Genomic DNA, 25,922 nt, shown 5'->3' with positions numbered 1-25,922 from the left:
TTCTCTGTCTCATAGACAAACGTGCTCTACAGGGCCAAATGTAGTAAAATTATGTAAAGGGAGCTAGTGTCATTCAAAGAGCTGCAGACAAGGCAAAGAGACCCTTTTGCAAAGGAGCCATGCTAATTTTACATTTTTTTGGAATAAAAGTGGTGTAATTATACAATAGGAATAATACAGCATGGCTGCATACTGCACCCTTGTTAATGCTTACCAGTAATCCGTTAATTGGTTGCAGTTTTCTTAAGGCTGGTTCAGATATGAACACTTATCATTTATTGATTGCAGAATAAAGTGATAACCTGCTTCTGTTATATTCCATATACTGCAGAGGTGCACTTAGCCAGTACTAGAAACTGGGCTTTTAGTGTTGCAACTCCAGCTCTCTGGAATCAGCTACCAGCTGAAATCAGTCAGGTACGTCCACCATATAGTGTGTACACAGCCTTAGTTCAATACTCTAAACCAATATACCACACTGACTTTGGGAAATGAAAGACCTTGGTTATTCACTCATTCTCGGGCTCAAGACTTCATCACCATAGCAGAGGAGCAATTAGCACTCACATATCTGCTGAGTAACTCCTTTAACAGTATGTGGAGTGTTTCTTAGTGTACATGAAATAGGAAATGTTTGGTATTTGGGAGGGAAAATGGGCAAGACAGGAGCCACAGCATCTCTGATAAAATTCCCTGGGCATTTTTCTAATCATTCACAGAGGAATGTGCTTCGAAGTTTCCAGCTCACAAAAGCTTAAAAGTTGTTTCTCAAATCCCACTTTATTGGGTTTGCATGAGTTTTCAAAAGCTTGTGGATTTCAGGTTTGATGGGAAAAGGAGGAGCAGGAGGTTTAACACTGTCTGAATCCTGGGATCTTTTGGTATACAGAGGAGATTCACATGAAAAGCTGATGACATGGTAATAATGCCTCCTTGTGGGCATTATTATTGTGCAATAAATGTGCTTTCAGGTGTGTATCATACAAGCTACAAGGTACCAGGTAACTAGAATTAGCCTCAGCTATCCGTTGTTCTTTGTGGCATCTATAAGATGGTGTGCAGTATCTGCACAAGTACAAATCTATTAATCAGGTGCACAGGGCTGTGGCCCCAAACATTTTGGTATACTCCATGTACAGAAGCTGGATGGACTGGCTGTTGAATCTTACTTCACCTCTGACAATGGGCCAGCATTCCAGTGCACCTGAGGGCAGCAGCCAAGTTTAGGGGCACAAAGGCCAAGTACTGCAATCTCCAGCAGAGGGGTATGACCGATGAGGTATGGAAGAAAGGATAGGGGAGGGGATTTAGCCATTGCTGCTCCCCAATATCTGCCACCTAAGGCAATTGGCTCACATTGCCTAATGGTATGGCCAGCCCTACAGGTGCACAGTGAATGTGCTGCTGCTGTATGTTGGTTGTACAAGCAGTTGCATAGGTCACAGCATTGATAGGCAGAGTTGCTTATGCAATTATTAAATGAGTATCTGCTCTGAGCTAGGGACAGTAGTGATGTGATATAATCTTTGAAGAGATCTAAGCATGAAAAATACCAAGGAGACATTCAACCATATTATCTTGGTTTAAGGCAGGCCCATGGGCCACAAGCTGCCCACGTGGGTCATTTAACCGGCCCACGAGCTGCCCCTGAACCGATCAGCCTGATTGGCGAGTCCCCACGCACTGCGCTAAACCGGTGCGGTGCGAGGACTCGCTTCCGTGGTGCCGGAAATCTTGTCTGCGCAGACGCCAGAAATCGCGGGTGCGCGTGCTCACACACATGTGTGATCCGGCCCATGGAGGGATCTCCACTGGAGTGAACCAGCCCAGGCAAGGTAAACCTTGCCGACCCCTGGTTTAAGGTTTTGGTTTTGGTTTTTTATAAGTAGCACAGTGCTTGGTTCTCTCTCTCTTCCTTTGTCTCACTTCTGTCCTGCCCTCCCTACCAAAGTGCTCAATGGAGCCCATTATGGAGCCATTTCCTTTCTTTCCTCACAACAGTCCTGTGACGTAGTTTAGACCACAGAGATAGTGACTGCCCAAGGCCATCCCATTTATCCATAAATCATTGGGCCTCCATGGGTTTCTTTTGTCCAAGCCACTGCGCCACACAGCCTCTCTCTTTTTACTATTGCTGGGAAAAGAGACAGCTTTGCATTGGGATTATTCCCTGGGCTTCTGTACACAGCTGTCTCATGTTTTAGAAATCCTTCCACACACTGCAGCCAGATAGTCGCCTGTGAAGTGCTCCAGCTGCATCATTCTTAACTTCAGCCTGGAAATATATGAAACTGGAAGTAGAATCTCAGTTCCTCTGTTCCAGCACCTGGGCTGCTGGAAAGTTCAGAGCCAAATCTGGATGCTACAGCTTGGCCAACTAGGTCTCAGTGTGGGTGGCAGATATTTACTTTTGCCCCATAATGTCAACACTTTCCTCCCCAGACAACCCGTAATAACATTACTTAGTATTTTTATAGCTTTGCATAATTTTTCAGTACTCTTTGCAGCAATCCTGGAAGGTAGGCCACTATCATTATCCACATATTATGGGCCAAGTGATGGCTACTTAATTTGTTTGAACCAAGTATATGTTATATGCTACCTTAACCCTATAGTTGTCAGGCTTACTGAAGGACATCAAGTGTCTAGGAAATTAGAAGATGTATGCAGTTGCTTACAGAGCACACATGCAGAAGCTTTTATTAGTGCTAAAACAGGAGAATGTGAGTGGTGTGGGGCAAAGCAAAAGGGAACAGATCCTCTCTTCCTACTGCATCATGCAACCACTTGATATGCCACAGGATCAAAGAGACTGTGTGGTGTGTGTGGTGTGTATGTGTTGTGAGTGCAGTACAAGCCTGTAAGAACAAGAGCATATGCAGTGACCATTTTCGCTATGATCACTGTTGCAATGCAGCAGTGAACAACTTGAAATGTGGTCCTCAGGCTGAAAAATTTAGTTACCCCTGAAATAGAGTACAGTGGTACCTCAGGTTACAGACGCTTCAGGTTACAGACTCCGCTAACCCAGAAATAGTACCTCGGGTTAAGAACTTTGCTTCAGGATGAGAACAGAAATTGTGTGGTGGCGGTGCAGCAGCAGCGGGAGGCCCCATTAGCTAAAGTGGTGCTTCAGGTTAAGAACAGTTTCAGGTTAAGAACGGACCTCCAGAACGAATTAAGTTCTTAACCCAAGGTACCACTGTACATAAATTGCACATTGTGTTCTAGAGGCATCACTTCTGCGGATTTATATATATATATATATATATAATTTAAAACTTGGATAGGTTGCTTCTGGATGACCTGTTTATTCAACATTCATCCAGATCTGCACAAGTTTGCAGAGTGGTTATATGACATTCGCTACCAGTCACTGATTCTGTTTTGTTTTCAAGGAAATTATACGATGTCATGTCAAGTAATTATGATGTCATGTCAAGCAGTTCATTTTTCTATCATTTTCCTCACCACAAAAAGTGATTTATTTACTTATTTTGGAAATACGCTTGTTGTGAAATAGCGCCAAATCCACTTTAATTATGCAACTGCATATGCTGGTATGCCACTGAATCTCCCCATAACTTAGCAACAGTCTGAAAGCAGCCTCTGTCTCTGGCCATGTAGGGTGCTTCCAGATGTGGATGATTTAGCAGCACTCAGTTGTTGTTCTGCTTTAAGCTGGATGCGGAATAGCAACTCTGCTTCCAGACATCTAATGCTTTGTAGCCAAGTGGTACTCCCCTTTTCACCATCTCCAAATGTTAGGAGGTGATTTTCCTTGGTGAGTTGTATGGTGAGGGTTAAAAGGGCTCCTACCGTCACATACTCCTTCCCTCACTGCGAAGTAAAGTGGGGAAGAAAAAAAGGAAATAAAAGAAATGATATTTGGAAAGGAAAGGGTTAGGATCAATTCAAAGAGTGCAGAGATTGACCATAGAGAAGGAAATAGGTATAACGCAATCTAGAACATAGTGGGCAGAGAAATCTAATCATCCAAGATAGCAGCTTAGGAGGCCATGCACACCTGGGGAAATTGTGCAGTTATTCTGTAGTGTTAAGAAGTGGATATTCTGGCTTCTGGGAAGGAAACAGAACCCGAACAAAGAAAATACAAGAGGGGTGTGTTTTGTGAATGCTCTATAAAACGTTAATGGGCTATTCTATGGCGTGGAGGCAGTTGTAGGTTGCATGCATAGATTCTAGGATTCTAATGGGCATATATTCCCTGTTCTACACAAGGCTCCATTGTGCAAGGAAGTCCGAGACCTGCGGCAGTCCTAGTTGTGGTGTTACTGTCCAGCTTTACAGCATGTGCTGGGATCAAGGTAATGCAACGTTCTTGGCAGCAGAACTGCTGGATTGTTCAAGTCCCTTGTGGCCACAGGATTAGGTAAGCAGCCAAAGAGCAGAAGCTGATGTAGGTCTGTGTGCTAACTTCTCCCATCCCCAACTCTCCCTCCTACAATTGTTTGCTGTCCTTGGGCTGTTTGTGTTGGACTATGAGCACTGTAAACAACTTTTAAATAACAACAATAAAAATCTGGGGTTTAAGGAGTGAGTAAGGAAAGGAAGAGTTTTAAAGCAGCTGTCAAACATAAGATGGAAGCATTCAATTCTGACACAATCGTATTCATGCAGAGCAAGTGCCCTTCGAAGGGGCTCCTGGTTTTGCTGCTCAGGATCTTGCTGTATTCATGGCTTCATGTAATTAGTCCCACAACCTAATTTTCACACCAGGACACACTTCTGCAACATGTAATGCAACAGAAAATTAGCAAGGTCTTCTAAGCATGTGCGGAGAGAGGTCCTGACTCCTGCCCAACACACACAGACAGAGGCTTTTACTTGGAAGTAACAAAGAGGTTTTTATTCGGATAAGTTATGGTACAGGCTTGGCACCAGACACAGGGCTTAGGAGTCATGACGCAGGTATTTGGGAGCAGGGCTTCAGAACTGGATGGATGTGACCAAGATGTCCCAACAAGCTTCTCTGCACCTCCCGCCAAGCTTTTATAAATGAGTTATGACACACTTGCTTGCAAGACTCTCTCGCCTTGTGGGAATATCGGGATTGCAGGCAAGTGTGCTCCATTGGGACCAGTGGGTCTGCTGCCATCTGCAGAGGCAGCATCTGGTTCTAGGTGACAAAACTGGACTGTCCTGTTCAGGCCCCTATACAGTCACTACCACCACCTGTTCAAATTCCCCCGATATACCAAAGCCCCTCGCCACCTCCACTGGGAGGTTGGAGGAGAGAGCTGCCTTCCCAAAGCTACTGACGCTGGGATAGGAAGGGAGAGGGATCCCTCCTTCTCCTCCAACCCAGGCTCCTCCAGTTCAGCTCCACCCTTTGGTTTTTTTCTCCTCCTCCGTCAGAGCCTGCTACCCCAGGCCTGATCCGACAGTGCTGTGGGACTCATGACAAGTGCCTTTCCTCATCAGGAAAGTTAGTTCCCATACTGGAAGAAGGATATCCATGGCATAGGATGTGATTTCTGGATAAAGGTGATATTCCAGCACAATTTAAGCATTAATGCACAATATAGATCTGGTACAGAAACATGTCCCAAAGCCTAAGAATAGGAGCATGCTATTTGTTATGTAGTGTAGCTGTCTCTTTTTTTTAGAGTATATGTGTCTTACGTTTATGATACCTTAGCCCACATTCCTAAGATCATTTAAACAGGGAGTAAGTCCCATGGGACTGACTTCTGAATAAACATGCTTAGGGTACATGCTCACATATACTGGTTTTTTTTTGGATCTTTTTCTTTCTCATTGCATTGTATTCTGCGTGTGACAACCTCTTCACCAGGAAACATTCATTTTTTGTTCTGTCCATGTATACATATTTGTAAGTTTGTTTATAAACATCCCTATAAAAACAGGGAGAGAAATGGCAGTATATAAAATATTTTTTCCAAAATTAAAATATGTTTTAGAGTAGAAAAATGTCCATTTTAGGTGCAGGGGACACTGACTTTATAAATAAACATTTAAGATAAACATTAAGATGGCTACCTCGTTGTTCATATGCACTTGTGTGTGCACACCCACTTTGAAACAGGCTCCCACACGGTAATTTTAAATAGCACAAAACAAGCAAATTCTCCAAATGCTATTTATACTGGCAGTGCAGTTGATGATGTCATTGCCGCAGCAATCACAAATTTTGTTGTCTCGCAATAAATGTGATGGTTTTTCCCATTAATCGTTCAGTACTGGTCGTGTTCTGTGCAAGACTTAACAACCAGCTCATGTTCTACTTTGGCTGGAGGCTCCCAGGGTCCTGTTCTCATCACCTCGCTTCACCCTCTGGCAGGCAGCTTCTGCCAAGGCAGGGCCCTCTGGCAGGCTGCCATATGATAGCTAGCAGACAAGCTGGGTACCCGGTTCAGAGCAGGGATATTTCATACGACTGAGAATGGCTGATCAGGTGCAGAGGAAAACAGGGCCACACCTCTGTGAGGTCTGGAGCTAGGCTTTGACAAATCTGTCAGTTTCTGTTTCTCTCACCCTCCCCATCTTAAGTTCATTTCACCCCATTTCTTCATACGTTTGCATATTTTTAAAATGTCAGCATTAAAATTTGTATGCATTTTAATCCATGTTTCTCCTAATATACTCATTTTTGTATACAATTTTGTCTAGTATATACATTTTTGCAAGCAATTTCCCCCTAATGGAATGCATTTTGTACATTGTTTTCCCCAATACAAGCTTCTGGGTGTGTGTTTTTCAGTAGTACAGCAATTTTTGTGCACACTCTTTGATTAGATAACTGCACTGCAAAATTCAAATTAGTGTGAATTTCAAAAGAGCTGTGTTCTGGTTTGCATGTTAGTTTGGGAAGTGCAAACTTAGGTAGGTTCAAATTAAAATGCGAGCAGAAATTTCCCACCCCTAGTCTGGACCACGATTGCTACAGAGTAGCCTAGACTGAACAGGAAACAGGAAGGCAGATGCTATGGCATCCTTTCTTTTCTAAAGTTCCACATTATCTCCTTGTCCTCTGCATGCCTTACTAAGAAATGTCATTATTGTAGTGTATGAGCTTCACCACTAATGCTGCATTAATTCAAAGTTACGATGTCTGTCTAGCCTTAACAAATTCTGCCCCATCCTTCTGGTGCCCATACACCACTCAGGGCCGCTTACTGCATTTCAGAATCACTGTACAATAAATTGTATTAAAATACAAGAACAAAACAATAAAAAATACATTGGGAGGAATTCAACTCAGCACTAAGGAAATTGCTCTGGCAGCACAGACATTTCTGCTTGCCTGATGGAATGATCTGTCCTCTCTTCCCTCTGTGTGCTGTCGGGGTGTGTGTGTGTGGTTATCCTGCCCCCCCCAAGCAGATGGGGGCATGGGAGGCAAAGGGAAGAAAAGTGGGGGAAAGTTCCATTGTGCTAGTGCAAGTTTTGCATGGGCTTCTGCTGGCAGGGCTCCATAACTACACAACAGATAGAATACATAACATTAAAATCCATTTAAAAGCAACAATGGCAGAGACCACAGTGAAAAATGATCTTAGCAGGCAAAAGTCTTTCGGAATAAAAATGCTTTTGCCACATTGCCAAAAACAACTGGAGAGGAAGCCAAGGTATCTCACAATACTGGTGCACCCGCCGAAAAGGCCCTACAATGAAGCAATAAGGGGATCTGAGTAACTTAGGAAGAGTTTGTCTTAATTCTTTTTCATCAGTTAAGCTTGGAAAGCTTTCCAAGGACCTTAATTCCAGAGACACCACTTGGCCTCATGTGCCAGAGGTTTTGCAATCTGGAGACATGCATGTAGCACAGGCCTCACTGTGACCTATCCTACCATCTTTGTAACTGTTCACAAAGCATTTAATGCCAAAAATCTGTTTCTGTTTAAACAGAAATGCTCACTGCGGCATTCTAAAACCCCAGCTTTGTGGCATCTTGTTTTGCTGTGCAATGTTTGGTTATTCTCAGATTGGCATATTCCTGGAATAATGAAATGATGTTGTATTGTCTCATTGTATCAACATGTTAAACATATTTGTAAGATTTTTCAGGGGGTGGGGATGCTGTCATTATCAAGTCAAATGCCTTCTAGTGACGATATAATCCAGTGTTTTTGTATTCTCCCTAAGAAGCAATAAGTTTAAACCACAGATAAATAGGAGATCTTGCACATAATATGCTTAGTTCAAAAGCAATTGATTCCTCAAAGAAAAAATAATTTGCTACCAAACGAAACCAATTGATCTCCGACCTCCTATGTATGGCAGCTGTACTAATTCATTACTCATAAAAGGGCTTCAGATGTTATAATTCAAGGAGGAAGGAAGTATGAATGACTGTCACTTTCTGCTGTTTGGACCTGTTTGCATTGCATTTGTTTATTTCTTGTTTGACTTGCATCTGTTTTCATGGTTCTTAAAAATGTATTCTATGTTTGTATTATTATTTATTTTAATAGTGTATTTGCTACTTTTCCACTCAAAGTACAGAAAGTGGTTAACATATACTCTGCCTAAACTATTAATCATTGTATTGTAAAACTACCTTGTGAGAAGACATTCTGAAAGCCAGTGTATAAATCCACACAAAAAAAACTTAACAGGACACCTAAGTGATGGTTGGTCTTAATGATTTTGTGTGTGCGCGCATGTGTGCTTCTCAAATTCTTTTTTTGCATCCCGTAGTTTCTTCAAAACATTTTTTGGCCAATGTTTGTGTTCCTTTTTGTTCCCTTCATTTGGAAAAGGTTTCCATTTTTTGAAGGATACCTTCTTGTCTCTAATGGCTTCTTTTGACTCTGCTCATTAACCACACCAGCATCCTCTTGGCCCTCATGCTACCTTTGCTGATCTGTGGTATTCACTCCTATTAAACTTCTAATATTGTACAGTGGTACCTCGGGTTAAGTACTTAATTCATTCCGGAGGTCCGTACTTAACCTGAAACTGTTCTTAACCTGAAGCACCACTTCAGCTAATGGGGCCTCCTGCTGCTGCCATGCCACCAGAGCACAATTTCTGTTCTCATCCTGAAGCAAAGTTCTTAACCTGAAGCACTATTTCTGGGTTAGAGGAGTCTGTAACCTGAAGCGTATGTAACCTGAAGCGTATGTAACCCGAGGTACCACTGTATGTTTAAAACAGCTCCCAAGTATTTTGGAGTAACTTGGCCCTCTTGACTTTGACTTTCCTTTTTACCAATCCACTCATTTTGAGGAAGCTTCTAAAAGTTGCCTTAAATCCCAGAGAACTGCTGCCGGTCAGTGTTGATAATACTGAACTAGATAGATTAATGGGCTGACTTCCTAAAGCAGCTTTCTGTGTTCCTAAGCCCTCCATTAGTGAGGAACGCTCAACAAAGTCTTTGAAGAATAAATTAGACATGGTATTATTGACATCTTTAGCTCTTGGTATGGATGCCCTTGAGGGAGGAAAATAGTGGGCATGCCCACCTACCACACTGTGTTTGCACCATGACAAATGGTTAAAGCACTCCTCCTGCCACCATGCCACAGGCCTGTTCTGGTGTCATCCTGTCCCACCATTTGTGTTTGTTTAATCCATACAAGGACTGTAGATGTGAAGCATGTCATATCTAATTTCACCCTCAGCTGACCTCAACAGTTAGCAAGCTGCTATGTACCATGTCAAACTATTTGCCCATGTGTATCAGTACTGTGTCTTTCCCAGCGTGGTGTAGTGGTTAAGAGTGGTAGTCTCGTAATCTGGGGAACCGGGTTCGCGTCTCCACTCCTCCACATGCAGCTGCTGGGTGACCTTGGGCCAGTCACACTTCTTTGAAGTCTCTCAGCCCCACTCACCTCACAGAGTGTTTGTTGTGGGTGAGGAAGGTAAAGGAGAATGTTAGCCGCTTTGAGACTCCTTAGGGTAGTGATAAAGCGGGATATCAAATCCAAACTCTTCTTTGCCATTACCTGTTGCCTGATTTTTCTAGCTAGCAATTGCGAATGGAGAGGCCATTTAGGAAAAGTTGTTCCATAGGATATATCAGATCCATAATCCGTAGGACTTTAAATGTTGTAAGATGCACTTGGAACAGAGCATGGAACCAAACAGGAAGATTGTAAACAGCAAACAACAACAACAACAAAGCAGCTATATATCTACCTTCACAAACCTACAAGTAACTGCACTGAAATTTCCAAATAGTGTTCAAGGGCATCCCACAAAGAGATCATTACATTACATTTAATAGTCTTGGTCTAGCCAATTATTAAATTACTCATGGTGAACTCAGTCACAAGATGACTGCAAAAGTAAAAAAAGGTTATGAATCCAGAGTAGGACTCTGGATTGTGAAGCCAAGAGATGTAAGTTGGCAACAATTAGCTTCTATGAGACTTTTGGAGAAAGAGAGCAGAGAGAGATGGGACCAAGGAGCTGAGCAGCAAAGAGTTTTGAGAAAAACAGGGAAAAGGTCAGCAGAATAATATTTCTTTGCACTGATATAGTACATGTCAAGTGTTCAAAGCACTTCACAATCATTCTCTCTCATAATGACACTTTAAAGTAGGCTAGCATAATATTGCAGATCAGTTGGGGTATTCGTCTTAGTGAAGCCACACTTCTCTAGCAAGTACCTAGCAGAAGTGAGATTTCAAATCAGGAATAGGTCACATTTTTAGTAATGGCACTGCACCAAGTTTACAGGAAGAATATGCTATTATTGTTTGATTCCAACCAGGCATTCAGCCAGAATTTCCCAATTATTAATCACCTGAAGAACTGAAGTACATACTTTCACAAAGGTCCAGTGGTAAGTCTATGAAGAAAATCCCAAGTTATGCAAGATACCTCAAGACCCTGGACAGCTGCTGCCTACCACTGTAGACAAGACTGAGCTAGATAGATCAATGGTATGATATATAAGGCATAGAGACAAAATAGATGCAACAGTACTGTTCATTCAGCAAGCTAGGTCCCAGCAGGTACTTTGAACAACAATGACTACCACTAGTTTAAGTGAGATGAACTTCTAGAAGCTTCAGGAGAAAAAGAGAGAGGGGGAAAATTTCTGTGATTCACTATGATGTCTGCACATGAATATTTTTACCCTGAAGGAATGCAGATGCATTTTTGCTCTGTTAGAGCACAGTTTTTAGCAGACCAGCAATGATGCACTGTACACAGACCATATTAAAACACAGTGTTCTCCCGAGAGTTTTCCACAGCATTTTCTTCTAAGTACTTGTTTTGTAATGGGCATTTTATTTGTTTTTGCAGAGACTCTAAATAGTACATGTCTCAAGAAAATCAATGTGCTGTTCCTTTATGGGCTGGAATGCATTTTATTAAAAGTCTCTGTATTTAGTTTTTAAAAAGTATTTGTTGGTGTGCTGGACCCAGTTCATCCCTTTTCAGAATAAAATACAGTCCACCAGGTAGTCATTCCTTGGTGTTATATTAAGATGGCAATTGGAATTCCCAGTTCTCAAAGTGGCCATGCATCATGTGAAGGCCAGTGGAAACAGGCTGAATGTTGCTCCACATGGTGATCAAAGCATGTAGAGTGTCCTAATTGTATGGAGTTTCCCCTCCCATCACCAGACACTTCTGGAAGTGCTTAGTGGCAGCATAGAAACTCTTCATGATGGGCATGGTCCAGGTGGCAGGCCACTGGCATAAGGTGTAGCCATCATGCACAGGCTGTTTCAAGAGGCTTCCAGATGGTGGTCATAACATGCCAAGAGGCCTCATTGTTTCATAAAATATATCCAGTTGCCCTTGCACTCCCACTGTGATACAAGCAACTGAAGAAAATTACAACTCCACCAGTTACTACCCAATGCAAAAAACAACAACCATGTCTCTCCCATATCAGTCTCTACAGCCACAACTATAAAGTCACTCTCCAATGGTTTGACTTCATCCCAAAAGGTGCTCTGCACCATTGTCTCCCAAGACAGATGGATGCCAACCAACTGACCTTAAGAACATTACTTGTCCTATCCTACTATATCATCTCCTCAATGCAAAAGTTTAGCAGATGATACATCTATAGAAGGGTGAAAATTCCTCATAATATTCAAGTAAACTGCCTAAAGTCAAGCTATGCTTTAAAGCATGGGTAGGCAAACTAAGGCCTTTTATCCAGCCCGCAGACTCCCTGGGAATCAGCATGTTTTTACATGAGTAGAATGTGTCCTTTTATTTACAATGCATCTCTGGGTTATTTGTGGGGCCTGTCTGGTGTTTTTACATGTGTAGAATGTGTGCTTTTATTTAAATTGCATCTCTGGGTTATTTGTGGGGCATAGGAATTCATTCATTCCCCCCCCCCCAAAATATAGTTTGGCCCCCCACAAGGTCTGAGGGACAGTGGACTGGGCCCCTGCTGAAAAAGTTTGCTGACCCCTGCTTTAAAGCTCGTTGGTTTCACTGCCCCGTAGTAACTCCAGGCAGGTTGTTCAAGCGATCCCATTTCTGTTCTGTGTTAAACGCCACCTTGTTTAAGAAAACCATAAGGAAATTAAAATGCTTCTCCGTATCTTGCATTGAAGGAAGCAGAAACAGATTATTCTTTATTGGTTCCAAAGATGAAACAGACTTTTATGAAGCGTTTCAATCACAAATCATTCGTCCACATCACATAAATTAAAACCCCATATACCGCAAAAGGCAGAGAGCAGTTCAGCATTTGCGCATTATGCTACATAAGCCTACAAGCAAAACAAGAGCAGGCATATCACAGCTGCCAATTCAAGGCTGGGATTGTGTAAATAGCTGAAACTTTTCACAGAGGTTGTAAATTGCAAGCTGTAGAACCCTTTCCAGAAATAACAATGTGCTTTTCCAAATTATGACTGTTCACTTTGACGGCATCCTTTCTCTAATGGCGGGATGCTCTTGTCTGAAATAATGAAAAGCTTCAGAACCTCCTGTTTCTGAGCAATCTGAGAATTTCCTCTAGTCTAGAAGATTCTGTAAAGAGGTTAGAGCCTCGTAGCTAAACACCTGGTGGGAAGTCAAAGCATCAGCCTACAAGTTCTAAATTTGATGTGTGTGTATGTGTGATAAATCTATCATATCAGGTCTATTGTCTATTTCCTACTGGACTTTTATTCCCATCCATTTTTCACGTAATGTTCCCATCGTCTGCTCTAGTCAAAGGGTTCCTCACGAGGGAAACTATTCCTGGATCAGACTATTGCTAGAGAGTTACACCAAATCCCATATGTAGAACATGAATATGTCAAGAAGCAGGCTAGATCAGAATCCTTCCTCATGTCAGTTTGTTTTTTTGTTTTAAAATAAGGGGAGTTCAGGCAGTCTCTGCACCTGCCTTCTGTAGTGGTACAGACCAGGAACAGTTTTACCACCCAGTTCTGAATGCTGCATTTTAAGAAGGAAATTGACAAACCAAAACAGGTTCAGAGGAAGGATTACTAAGGGTACAGTATAAAATTTTTATGAAGAAAATTTGAAGGAACTAGGTTTGTTGGAGAAGGGAACACTGACGGCGAAGAGGGAGGGAGGGACCTGATACCACTCTTCAAATACCCGAAGGGCTGTCGGATAGAAAAGGGCAAAGATTTGTTATCTGCTACCACCAGGAGATGTGTGTTGAGTATTGTAGACTTAATTTTATATAAATGTGTGTAGTGGGGGCAATAAAGATAGCCCCATACAGAAAGAAAGAGGCATTTATGTGACTGCATGGATTAAAACAAGGAAAGAGAGAAATACGCTAGTTTATTTGCAAGCTACAACAAGCTTGCTTTCCTTTTGAACTGTATGATACAGGTGCTTTCTTGATCCATGCATACTCTGTTCAGCCGAGGCCAATGGAATGGTATGCTAAAGTCCTTCCTTGCTTCTCCTGGTTTCTGGGACATTATTAAGTGGATGGTCACTGCACTCATCTTGAATGGAATCTAAAGCTGATAGGGATTGGTATGTTTGTGGAGGCAGGGTGCCTTTGAATGCTAGTTGCTGGGAATCACAGGTGGGGAAAGTACTGTTCTACTCAAGTTCTGCTCAAGGGCTTCCCATGAGCCTCTGGTTGACCACTGCAAGAACAGGATGTGGATTGGATGGACCTTTCACCTGATCTAGCAGGCTCCTCTTGGGTAAGGTGAATCATTCAGTGCAGAAATAGGTCAGGATAGCCTCAGGTCCTTTCCAATACTACTGTACCATCCTATGATTCGAAGAAGATCTCATTATAGATAATTTTAGCAGCTGACTTAGTTGCCTCCTGTGGCACTGCCACATTAGTGCCTTCTGCTTCTCTAAATAAATTCTGCACTAGGTTGCTTGAGGGTAAAGCATTCATCTGGAAAATTCATTCTCATGCACATTTCCATGCCTGTGCCCAGTGGTATAACATCAGGTCTCGGGAATTCTTCCCCACTGCACTTTTTGGGGGGTGGGTAAAGATGTTTCTATTTAATGTGGGCTGCTTTGTCCCTCCAGAACCATTTCACAAATAGTTGGTTTGTTGTGTCAATTGCTGCCCTTTGTGGAGAGGAAAAGCAGCATCTGGAGAACATAATGGGTTCTTGGCAGAGCTGTGCCTGGGAGGCCTCTACGTCACCCCAGCCTAGCGTGGCAATGTGCTCTGGCTCCCCACAGCCTTGCTCTGGAGATTGCAAAGCTGTACCCAACAGCATTATTCTGTGGTCAAAGCCAACCCCACTGCGGGAGACAAGCACCGCTGCTGGCCTGGCACCTATCTGCATAATGGAGTACAGGCTGTTCCGTGATGACCTGTGGTCAAACAAATACAATTCTACAAAGCTGGTGAAAATTGAACATAGGGTTAGAAACCACTGGGTGTACCCTCTGTGAAAAGGGGTACATAAATGGACTATTGAAGGGCCCCAGATTGTTGCATCTTAGGTCACAGAGCTGGAGCTGGGGATACATTTGAACATGTGTGGAAGTCCATCCAGTGAAGGAGGTGACTGATTCATGCTGGTGGTGCAGTGGGGTTGGTAAAGGTTTCCACTCTAACTCAAAATGGGGATGGGGAGACTATTTTCAGGAAGGTACCATGCTGGAAATTGTTAATTTGAACAAAATGCCATACATTTGGAGTTTTTAACATAGGAAAATATTCAAATCCTTCACTCACTCTCATATACAGTCAAAATGTACATCAGACAAACCTCTCACAAACATGCATTGTTGGATGTTTGGGTTATTATTTTTTTAAGTGACAAAACGCCTCTCCCAGTGTGGTGACTGAAAGGCTTTTGTGAGCTTGAAACCAGAAAAGAAAGAACACAGTTTAACGTTTTCTGCTTAGCCATGGTTTTGGATGGATTGACCAATGTAAATGCCGCATAAAGAGAGGGCAATGGGATTTGAACATGACATCTTCACTGGGTGACTGGCCCTGGGGAAAATAAGTTTGGTTTAGATAGCAGCATGAAATCTTTGAACGTTTACTAGTAGAAAAACAGAATGCTGATTAATGTGAAGGTATTGTACTTCTTCTGAGGAGGATCTAAGACTGTCATCATGACGAATGACAATGAAGGCAAAAGGAACCACTTTAGCTTGTCAGGGAGGAAACTGCTTAGGAATAGTGAGTGATTACTAATCCAACAACTGGCTAATGGAGGACAGATATGGGGAAATCCTGCCTTCCTGGTAATAAGATCTATGAGTCTGTGGAGTAATCTCCCAAGGGATGAAACGGAATCCCCATTACTGGCAGAATTTAAAATTGGAGAGGGGCTTGGGAATCTACTGCAGGAGGGAAATGTTGTGTCTGTGTGAAAATCTAGTTGGTTTAGAAAAGAGATGTTTACCAGACAGATATGTATTTTTGTATCACTTGGAGGTGGCCTCGTTGGAAGATGAGAACGTTAGGTTAGGGAAATTAGCTGTAGTGGGCAAAGTTCACAGCAGATGGATCTTTGGTGACTTCCATGTAATTGTGTCAGGCAAGAGCATAAGAACAGCCTTGATGTTAGGAATAGTGGTCATTTTAGCTTATCATCCTATCTCTGATCATGGCTCATCTGTACTGTCTGCATCTGCACATATCAGTCATGGAGTGAAATACTATTTTGCTAGAGGAATCTGCAACAAAATGTTGCAGTGTAGAATGCCCTGTTCAGGGTTCCAGGCATGCCATCTTCCAGGATATTTCACCCCACCCCCCACAATAGCCAATCAGCATTATGTGCCCACCTGTAAAGGTTTTTTGAATTTCTGCATGTCTTGGGGACCCTGTCCCCCCGCTACCTGACGGTGCCTCACCCTTGTACATGAATGGTGCCATTTTAGCTACGTAAGGATTCATAACTGGAGAATGAGCTTACTATTACCATATAGGCTTTCCAGAAATGTAAGAACTGAGAGGAAACAGAGTATCAGTATCAAACTTTATTTCAGTCACAGGGCAGCATAAGATAAAGCATACGGATAAACTGAACACATAAGAGAGGCAAAAGAAAAATGGAGGTGGAAGAAATAACCAAGATGCAAACTTGCAAAAGTGGCAAGAAGGCTCCACACTTACAAATGGTTTCCAATGTGCTATGAGCTGTTCTACTAACCCATTCTGAAAAGTCTTCTAAAGGGCTTGTCCACATTTGAGCATTGTTTATCTATTAAACCACTCCCCCCCCCTTGAATTAGAATGGAGTTATCCACACCTGCATGCATTTGAATCTGTAAGTGGTAAGTAATTTTGGTCTTTCCCATTCATACCAGAAGGCATTCCCTTTCCCAGCCTTCTAATTGTGTGATTCTATTATGCCAGTTAAGTACCAACAAGGCATGTGTGCAGGTAGCTGTGTGCATATTTTATTAATATTACCTTCTTTAAAAAATCCCTGCCTAAGAAGTGTGCAAAAGTAAACTGTATTTTTTTGGTATTTTTTTTCTGGTTTTGTCCAAATCTGAAGGATAATAATAATAATAATAGTGTTCCATTCATGAATACACGAGAAATAGTTACAAGCAGAGAAAAGAAATGAAAGCATTAAGAAAATGGTGGGCATGGAAAGGGGAGTAAGAGAAAGTGACAACTGATCCACGCACCAATCGAAAAACCAAAAAGTCTGCAACCCTGAGTGGAGCAGTTTGGAGCCTAATTTCCCACATCTTGTTAAATTATCCCTGTATTGAGTAAACCTGAATTTACAGAGGGAAAGCATTGAGACTGGTGTTGTTTGAGGGTCATATCATATGGGCTATGCAAATTAAATGGGAATGCAAACAGCAGCAAGCACACGATAAACTCTAGTGAGGACAAGCCCTTAATCAAAAGCAAAGTCAGAGTAAACTTCGCTGTTATGTGAATTTATTCCTCTCTCATAAAACTAGAACCCCGAGCCATCCAATAAGAGCTGAATATTGGAAGATTTTGGACAGACAGATGGAAATGTTTATTTGCACAACACATCATTAAACTATGGAATTCAGTCCCACGAGGTGCAGTGACGGCCACCGGTTTGGATGCCTTTAGAGTGGGATTAGACAATTTCATGGAGTATAAGGCCATTAATGGCTACTAGCCACAATAGCTATGTTCTGCCTCTAGTGACAGAGGCATGATCTAGCAGGGTTCTTCTTATGTTCAATAATGTGTTGTTGTTTTAAAAGCATTGACTTAATGAGGAGCCACTGAAGATTCTTACAAATCTTCCTCCACAGGTACATTCCGGCAACCATGTATAATATAATCTTGCATGCACATTTTACATCTTTATCAGACTTTTTGGACTAACTGTCATTGATAAATATATAGTCCTCTAATAATAATTTGTACGAACCCTTACATTTGTATGTTTCCCTCCTGCCCCATCATAAGGGCAGAGTTTGGGTAAACAATATGCTTCTTATTTTATGCTTGTAACAAGCAGTGTTGTTGATGAACTCACTATTGGCCATTTCATTCATAGGCTGCACTTTTAGTGTGCATGTACACCTAAGATGTTCACTTTTTAATTCACCATATAACCATATAAGGATTTTACACCACCATCCCTATCTATCACTACTTGTTTTCCTACTCTCTTTTGGTCTCTGGGGGATTTAGCCCAATTATTGCTACCAACCCTTTATTAAATACTATGCTGTGGGTTGGGACGGGCATTTGAAAAATTAATTAAATTAAAAACAACATATAATACAAAATTCCTAACATGCTCATTGAACAATACAAATCCTGCCCCATTCCTTTAAAAGATGAGCACCATAATAGGGGTTAACTAAGCAACCAAAAGCCCCAATAATCTAGCACCTAAAAACTGACAATGATGGTGTCAGGTGCGTTTCCCTGGGGAGAATATTACACAAACAGGGCCATCAATGAAAAAGCCCCTCCTCATGTAGCCACCATTGGCATCTCCCTCAGATGAAGCACACATAGAAGGACCTCTGATAAAGACCACAGTGTCCTGGTTGGTTCATGTATGAAAGAGGTGGTGCTTATGCCTAGAGTTGCCCGAGACCAAGTGTATCGTTTTACATAGGAGCACAGGAAGCTTCCATCTGCCTAGTCAGACCATTGGTCCATCTAACCTGGTATTATTGGCACTGACTGGCAGACGCTCTCCAGGATTTCGGGTGAGGTTCTCTCCCATCCCTATCTAGATGTACCAGTGAGTGAACCTGGGACCTTTTGCATACAAAGCCTGTTCTCTGCCACTAAGCTACAACCATTCCCTAATGTCATTTGAGATAAGGTAGCTGCATTTCCCCACCTGTTCCTCTTGTCTTCCTCCCTGCACCTCCTTTTTGGCACACCTGCAGCCCTTCTTCTTCCAGTAGGTAAGGGAGGGAAATGATGGCAGGACTGGGAAAGGGAGAGATGGGAGGGGCCAACAAGGCTGCCTCATCATCCATCACATCCACCTGTGCCTAAGTGTGTGCATGTGTTCTCAGGAATGTGACTGATGCCCCATGCACTTGTTCATTTGGACAAAAGTGTGCATCCCTAGGAGTCGTTCCTTCCCACTGACTGGCCTGCCTCCTGCTGAAGGTAATGATAGTTGATTGCAGAGTTCACACTGCATAGATGCAAAAAAGCAGGATAAGCCATCTTTTTGAAATGGGGAAGGAGGGGAGTGATGTACTCCTGTGTAAAGCTACAGCACTGCCTTCAGGGCACAGGGTGGGTAGTATCTGCCTGCCTAGCTGCCACAGGGGCTCCTGTTGCCTGTTCCCTCCTCTGGAAAACAAGACTCCGCTAGGCCCTTCCAGTTTTAAAAATAGACCCTTTGCTTATGGAAAATTAAGGATGGATAAGCGGCTCCGCAGGATGCCTCTTTGCTTCTAATTATATTGTAAATCAATTGCTGTGTTAAAGAATCCTGGCAGGCAGCTCAATCCTCGGTGCACGAGGAGCCTTTGTAACTTAAACAAGATGCTTTGGCAAATCCTTCAAGCCTGATTTTCATCAATGGGAGACCAGGGGAGCAATTGGATGATATACCAGGCAGGCTTGGACTCTAGTGGACCTCGAGTTCTGCATTGTATACATAGATTCACAGTGTCTGCTTCTCATTGCTGGCACAGGCAAAGCATAGGCACTGTTTTGGGGGAACAGTCCACACTCTCTATCAGCCATGACCATGATTAAATACAGAAAGGTCAGGAAACACAGAGAAATGCCATGGAGAGAGAGACAGGATAAAGGCTATGCTTTACTGGACACCTTTGCTAAGTATAGGCTTTTTAGTTTCACAAAACTATTCAGAACTATGATTCTGCTAGATGTTTTATCAAACACAAAAGTTTGTTATGCTAATTATACTGTTACACTTGTCCCACTTCTCCAAATGCTTAGGTGTTCCAGGGGTGCTGTCCTTTCCTTGGTTTGGGTCCCTTTGGACAGTGGTTGATGGAGACTTATTGGCATATTGTAATATCTGCATTCATTTACAAGGTTATGCATAGCTCGACACTTCAACAAACAGCCAAAAACCACTTCCAGGTTGGCGCCTCTGGCAATGGCAGATTTCCTCCGATCGGGAGGAATCCGCTCTGTGGGAAACAGGGTCTGAACCACCACGGCGAGGCGGAGACCCATCAAAAACCACAGGTGGGAGAAGCCTGTGGACGTGGGATTCGGCTGGCACCTTTGCGCCCCCCCCCTACTTGCGGGGAAACCCGGTTTTGGGGATCCAGAGCGACATGGGGTGAGTGGTGCGGTGCTTTGAATCGACTGCTTCTTTCACGGAGTGAAGCCGCATTGCTGTTGCCGGAGAGCGCTGACTTTTTCCTGTGGACAATTGGATTTTAAACAACTGCCCGTGAGTAGAACAGAAAATTGGATTAAGAAACTTTTTAATTTGGCACTGAAGCGGGAAGGTCTAAACAGGAAGTCCGCCTTCCGCTTTTGTAGATAGATTGAAGCAAAGGCACGGCAAGCTAGAGTTTAGAAAGTTGTTTGTAAAGGATCAAATTTTCATCATTTAAAATTACTGAACCCCCCTTGGAAGGAGCAGGAGAGGGGGGAACCTTTTTTAGACTGTTTAAACCTGCAGAAGAGAGAGTAAAGAAAGGCAATTTTCCACCGTCTTGAACCTGGGAGCGGGGTGTCAGGACAGACGTTTTGGGGAAGTTCATTGACTATGGACAAACGTTTTTGACAGATAGTTAAAAGAAGAGAAACATATTGATTCCATTGTTCCCCTCGCATTTAAAAGGAACAAAATATTGACAAAATATCCGAAAAAGGAAAACTTTGTTGCTAGATATGCTTTAAAAAAAGAAAAGAAAAGATGGATACAAATAGAAATTGTTTCCCCTAGAGGGAGCTTGTGAAACTGTTATTAAAGTTGAACTGGGGAGCTTTGCAGCTGTAATAGATTAAGATCGTGGGACCAGACTTCAACCTTGAACAAGAATGTGCTCAGAGGCTCTGGTGCTTGCCTTTTGCAAGACAAGTGCTTTATTGGAACAGTTACATGAGAAGATGGATTTGATGACTGTTGCGATCGGAAATTTTGGACAGGCAGTGGGCACCTATATAGAACCCACTCAGGAATTAATCCAGGAATGTGCTTTGACAGATCAGATGATGGAGGAGGTTGTTGCTGGACCTCGGGTGGCAGAGATGGAGGGAGCTGTGGCCCAGCAGGAACATGAGTTGTTGGATTTGACAAACGAACCTGGAAAAAGTCAGATTTGGAGAGATGGAGTCCAGTTTGGCTTGGAGATGGGGGGCTGGATAGACCCCCCCTATGCAGGGATGTTTTGACCTTTCAAGTCTGGCTTTGGGCCGGGGGGAGCTCGGAGTTGTGGGGGCCTTTAACTTTGGAGGGACCTTGAAACATGCCTTTAAATATCACATGGATTTCAGTGTTGACTATGGAAAAGGGGCTGACTTGTCGAGAAGGGACAAAAATATTGTCAAGCTAGAGTCTCCCCGAGAGAAAGGAGCAGAAGACAAAGTAAAGTACAGGTATAAACATGAAGAAGACCTGCGGAAGGGACATGGAAAAGACTTAAGAGCCTCGGATATAAGGTCACCAGGTTGATGGACTAGATGGATGGGATAGAAAGGACTGACAAAACCCAAGACCAGGAAGAAGAGACGATGGATGAAGATTGGAAGAAAGTTTTAAAAATTTATTTAGAAAAGCATCGTAAAATTAATGAGTATTAGAAAAATGTTGGAATGAAATTATTTGGCTTTAGCAGAAATGTTAAAAAGAATTATGTAAGAATATGTTATGGTTAAGAGAATTTGGTATAAATAAGATTTAAGTTTTAAGTTTTAGGGTTTGTTATGGTAAGATAAGGTTAAAATAGATTAAGGTAATTTAATGACAGAATACTGTGAAAGATGGAAAGGATTTGCTGAGATAATTAACAACTAGAATACAAAAAAGGGAGGTGTGAGGAGGTCGATGAAATAAGTTAATGACAGTTAAGGATCTGGGAATATTGGATTTGTTTTTAAATTTTTTGGGTTTTTTTGCTTTTTTATTTTGATGTATTGTGTGTTTTGTTTTTTCTTTTTGACTTTGGTTTTTATTGATTTGTATTGTTTAATTGTTACTTTTATCTACTTTTTTCTTTCTTTTTCTCTTTCTCTTGTTTTTCTTTCTTTTTTCTTTGTAATTTTAAAATTCTCAATAAATATCATTAAAAAAAAAAAAGCCAAAAACCACAGATTATATCAGATCTCTCAGAAGACAGAATATGCTTGCAGAGTCCAAACTCAGCTTTCTCCTCTCTCTCCATTTCTGTCTGAAACTGTGGTCTCTGTTCTTCATGGAGAGACCTCCTTAGGTGAGAGGGGTGGGAGGTCAGATATTTCCTAGGCATTCATAAAATGTAAGGAATCAGATCCCATGGAAATACATTGCAGATATGTGGCTGTGGCTGGGTCTTCCAATATTCTGTCTGGCACCCTCCTTCCTGTCTAGGAACCAGTTGGGTTCCCATATGATTCACTTCTCCATGAAGTGGTTTTATTCTTACCCACTCCCCACTGATGTGGAATTGTGTCATAGGAAAGCAGCTTCCATGCTTCTGTGGCACTATGCAATGGGCGGGGAATCCTTCTCCATCCAAGAAGCTGCAGTGGCAAGTGAAAGAAATGAAGGTTTGCACTATAAATTTAGATCTGTGCTAAATAAAGGTAAAGGTAAAGGGACCCCTGACCATTAGGTCCAGTCATGGCTGACTCTGGGGTTGCGGCGCTCATCTCACTTTATTGGCCAAGGGAGCCGGCGTACAGCTTCCAGGTCATGCGGCCAGCATGACTAAGCCACTTCTGGCAAACCAGAGCAGTGCATGAAAATGCCGTTTACCTTCCTGCCGGAGTGGTACCTATTTATCTACTTGCACTTTGATGTGCTTTCAAACTACTAAGTTGGCAGGAGCAGGGACCGAGCAACGGGAGCTCACCCCGTCACGGGGATTCAAACCGTGACCTTCTGATAGGCAAGTCCTAGGCTCTGTGGTTTAACCCACAGTGCCACCCGCGTCCCTCTGTGCTAAATACCCCCCCCCCCGAAAAACACACCACAACCTTTGGCAAGGTCATTAATTCACCACAAAGATACTGCATTATATTTGCTGGGAGACGGACAAAGCCCTAAGACCTTTTGAGGGCATCTTATATTTAATAAATATGAAAGGAGGGGGACATGGCTTAGTGATGTATTGCTTTTCAATTCCTGGTGTTTCCAGGTACTGGGAGAGAACCTTGCCTGAAACCCTGCTGAGCCACGGCTCAGTGTGGACCAGGGCTTCCCAAACTTGGGTCTCTGGTTGTTTTTGGACTACAATTCCCATAATCCCTAGAAGGACTAGTGGGCAGGAATGATGGGAATTGTAGTCCAAAACCAGGAGGGCCAAGTTTGGGAAACCCTGGTTTAGACAACACAGAATTAGGTGCACTAATGATCTGACTCAGTATAAGGCAGCTCTTTTTTTTCTTTTTTTTTAAACTTAAGAAACAAGGCTTGTTCCTTCTGCAAAACTTGGAGTTTCCTCCAAGCCTGCTAATAATCTTTTCTTGTGTGTGGATGATGCTGTTTTGGCTAAGTAAGTGCCAGTACTTGTCTCTGAACTTCAGAAATCAAGGAAACGATCACAGGTTGGCTGTAACATCTCTGTGTGTGGCCATGATGTTATAAATCTAAAGGCATACATCATGGGACGTAGCGCCCCAGCTTATGTAAAGGTGACATCATCAAGGTAGAGTGAAATAAATGGGGCAGAAATCTGCATTCCCCCTTGTCAGGGAGAGCTCTTTTGACGAAGAGAGCAAGTCTGTGCAGAAGCAGCAAGTGGGTGCATAATGCAGAAGCAGCCTGGAAGTGAATGGAAAAAGTGAAGTGTTTTGTGCCCTAGAGCAGACGACTCACACAGACAAAAGTACAGAAAGCTCTTTGCATTCTCAAACCATTAATAAATTCCTCACTCATCTCAATCTAAACATCTGCACAAAGGCGCACATTTGTCAGAAACTGGCTAATCCAGGAGAGAGCAGGCAGCTGCCAGCTTTAGTTGGAAGTTTCATTCAGCTGAGTATCTGAGTATCATTTCATGGCTGAGCATTTCTAGGACCCATGCACTGCTGGCACTATGCTTGTCAAATGGATGCTGCTGTTGCCCCCTCACTCACCTGCCCTCTCCTGCTGATCCTCGTTGCTGTAAAGCTGAATGGGACTGATTGGAAGGAAGGAAGATGATAAAGGGTAACAGGAAAAGTGTGTATATAGTCTGCTGTGGTCAAGAGCACAGCTTGGTGACATCAGCGGTGATGGCAGTACTGTACTTAAGGTGAGCAGCAGAGCAGTGGCTGCTAGTGCCCATTGGAAGGGATAGGGCAGGAGGAAGGGAGGCCAACAGTAGGAAGAGCCAGAGCCAATGACAAACAGAGCTTCCTTATTCTGGTTTTGTCTCTACCATCCTGAATTCTACAAGGGCAACACAGAGACTAAGCAAGAGGAAGCTGACAGGCACTTCCACCCCCTGGTCTTGTTGCTAAGTGGGAAGGTAGGTAGGTGAGAGCCATTAGGGCACACTGAGGTTAGTGGGACAGTACCTCATTTGCCCTAATGGGCCAACTTCTTTTGAAGCAGACCAGCAGGCAGGCTTTGGATGTCCCAAAGTGACTTACAGCATAAGAGACAGTAAACTTCATTTAAACCAAACCTAAAACACAATAGGTAAACATGCTCTTCCAAGAATATTTATAAAAGGGCACACCCTAACCACTACATTAAATTATTAGCACTAGGAAGGTCAAGAAACAAAACTCACTACCCATCCAATTAACAATTGAAGGTCCGAGTAAACAAAAATGATTTAGCCTGGGACTTCCGGGTTGGCGCCTCTGGCAATGCCGGAGCTCCTTCGTTCGGGAGGAACTTGCTCCGTGAAAAACAGGGTCTGACTGCCACGGCGAAGGTGGAGACCCATTGAAATCACAAGCGGGAGAAGCTTGTGAACCTGGGATTCGGCTGGCACCTTTTGCGCCTCCCCTACTCGCGGGGAAACCCTGTTTTGGGGATCCGGAGCGACGTGGGGTGAGTGGCGCGGTGCTTTGAATCGACTGCTTCTTTCACGAAGTGAAGCCGCATTGCTGTTGCCGGAGAGCGCTGACTTTTTCCTGTGGACAATTGGATTTTAAACAACTACCCGTGAGTAGAACGGAAAATTGGACTTTTTTTTTTTAATTAATATTTATTAAAGTTTCAGAAAAAATAAAATCACATTAATAAACAAGAGAAATTTGAAAAGAAAAAAGAAAGATACACAATAGAAAATACAAAATGGAAAAAAAAGGAAAAAAACCAGTTAAAAACAATTCCGTCTTTTCATAACTTCTTTTACATTTACTTGTTTCCCGGACTTCCTCATACCTCCCTCTTTTGTATTCCAATTCAATTTGTTTGTCCAGCAAATTGGACTTTTAAATACCTTAATTTGGCACTGAAGCGGGAAGGTCATAAACAGGAAGTCCGCCTTCCGTTTTTGTAAATAAACTGAAGCAAAGACGTTACAAGTTAAAGTCTTTGAAAGCTTTTGGCAAAGGATTAAATTTCCATCGGTTTAAAATACAAAAAACCCCTCGGAAGCAGGAGAAGAGGGGGGAATTTTGGACCTAGTGAGCCTGCAGGAGAGAGTGAAAAATCAAATTACCACTGCTCTGAACCTGGGAACGGGCTGCCAGATGATGTTTGGAGAGAGTACATTGACAGGACGGATTTGACAGCTAGCTAAATAAGAGTAAGATACTGTTTGCATTGTCCTCCTCTGCATTTAAAAAAGAGGAAAAGTAACTGAAAATTGAAACTATATTTAATGCTTGAGTTGTGGCTGAAAGAACTGATACAAGTGGAGACTGTTTCCCTCTAGAGGGAGCTTTTGAAACTGTTACAGGAGTGTAACTGGGGGATTTCCAGCTGCAGATAAGGATTCTGAGAACCAGAGATTGACCTTGGACCATTTAAAAATGTTGACAGGAGAGG

The 25,922-nt window shown here is 42.7% G+C and overlaps 1 protein-coding gene across 3 annotated transcripts in view; it reads left to right on the top strand.

The window, feature by feature from the left end:
- Positions 1-25,922, top strand: part of MYOCD (myocardin) — a 229,354-nt gene that overhangs the window by 33,834 nt on the left and 169,598 nt on the right. Inside the window, exon 1 of one of the 3 annotated variants that reach the window (XM_080993671.1) lies at positions 4,323-4,393. The exons of the other annotated variants lie outside the window; for them this stretch is intronic. The gene's annotated coding sequence lies outside the window, so the exon portion shown is untranslated. Of the gene's footprint in view, positions 1-4,322; positions 4,394-25,922 lie in introns of those variants that run through there. 3 annotated transcript variants of the gene reach the window in all.

Source organism: Podarcis pityusensis, assembly GCF_964106645.2.
Source record: "Podarcis pityusensis genome assembly, chromosome: 2".
Lineage (NCBI taxonomy): Eukaryota > Metazoa > Chordata > Lepidosauria > Squamata > Lacertidae > Podarcis > Podarcis pityusensis.
Note: the sequence above shows the minus strand (reverse complement) of the source record. Positions and strands in the feature narration are given on the sequence as shown.